The sequence below is a fragment of the Dendrobium catenatum genome, unplaced genomic scaffold, assembly GCF_001605985.2.
Source record: "Dendrobium catenatum unplaced genomic scaffold, ASM160598v2 fragScaff_scaffold_1056, whole genome shotgun sequence".
Classification (NCBI taxonomy): Eukaryota; Viridiplantae; Streptophyta; class Magnoliopsida; order Asparagales; family Orchidaceae; genus Dendrobium; species Dendrobium catenatum.
Genome location: NW_021319518.1, coordinates 4760999 through 4762846, shown reverse-complemented (window position 1 = coordinate 4762846; position 1848 = coordinate 4760999).

Here is a 1848-nt window from a genome sequence, read left to right as displayed (position 1 = left end):
TGGCAAAGTTCTGGCATCTTCAGGCGGCGGGAAGAGCTCCGGCGGTGGTCGAGGAGGAGCTTCTTCCTTCTCCTCCTTCTTCTCTTCTTCTTCTCTCTCTTTACTTGAGTTCCCCTTTGTGTAGAATGAGGGCTCTATTTATAGTTTTTCTAGAGTGGCATAGCCCGTAAATAGGCGTGAGATCATGAGCGAATTGGGAGTGGTTTGAATGGACAGACGATATCGAATCCTTTGATCATGCACCGTTCCTTAGACATTTGAAGGCCTTAATGATGTTGGAATTCGGTGATCTTGGGCTCGTTGGATTCGTCTCGTCTATCCGCTCGATTCAAGTATAAGCTCGTTAAAATTTGAGACCGTTTGGTAACTCAAATTGCGGTTTGAACCTTCCAATAGCGCTTTAGGTCCTTTATTCGGACCCATTTGGACTCGGATTGGTGTCGTTGGATTCGTATTTCCGAGACGCTTCGGGTCCTAAATGTATGTAATGTTTGTTATTATGGTTTATATGATATGTTATGTGTGTGAAATCAAGAAAGGTTTGTTATAAGTAATTAAATAATTCAAGTTAGTTTGTGTGATGCCCCAAAATCTAATTTGAAAGAATTATTCTTTTATCTTTCAATTTGTATGACCAGAGCTGTCTAATTTTATTTATCAATATCAATAGCAAAATAAATAAAACTATTAATTTAAAACATCGATATATACATTTATACTTATTTCCCAAAAATCATATACACTATTTAGGATCTATATAATTATATAAAACTAATCTATAATAAGTATAAAAAAATAATTAAAATAAAAGAAAAGAAACCTAAACCTGAAGGACCCTAATCAATCTCATACTCATGCTCTGCCTTGTCTTGACCTGAAAATATTTAACCATATATAATGAGTTAAAAAGCATAGCATAAAACCAAATCCTACAACTAAAATAAAAGTATGGTAAGGAGAAATATGCATGTCTTGGAGTATTCACGACGGTAGAGAAATATAAAGTTTAGTGTCTTAGCATTGTACGAAAATTTGGCACACTATTCGATAAGAGAAAGGGTAAAGCATTTATGAGACACCAAGATTTTTACATGGTAAACCCCTGAAAAAGGGGGGGGGACTACGGAGCCTAGCCCAGTTTGAATGAATATACTAGTATTGCGATTAATTACAAATGAGGCACTTCTTTGAGGGAAGACCTTAGCTTGATGTACATCTTATACAGTACATCACATAATGAGAATACAAAGAATCACTACGGATGTGTTTGTTTGGTCTGAAGTACTGTAGTCAACGGGCAACATAAGTCGGAAGGACCGTAGTCGATGGGCGAAGAAGTTCGGAAGCACTGTAGTCGGTGGGCGATATAAGTCAGAACGACCATAGTTGGAAAGCAACAGAGGTCGAAAGGACTGTTGTCGGTGGGCAACGAAAGTCAGAAGAGAGGTAGTCGGCAGACGACGGAAGTCAGCAGGACCATTTTCTGATGACGAAGGTAAGAAGGATGGCGTCAGGTAGACATCCAGTAATGAACATAAATCCAGCATCAGATAGATGTTCGGCAAAATTCCGACAATAGGTAGAAGTTCAGCGCCGGGTAGAAACTTGGTGACGAGCAAAGGTCCAACATCGGGTAGAAGTTGTAATATCAGTTTTTGCTCTAGGTTCGTCCGGACGAAGTCGGATTGTCCGGGACGATCGGTACAGGTTGTGCAGAGAAAAATCATGTTTGGCTGTATGGTTCGTCTGGACGAAATCAGGATCGTCTGGACGAAAATAAATCAGTGAACCCTTCGCCAGGGACGATATTCAATTTTCGTCTGGACGAAATCATTCTCTTCATGGATC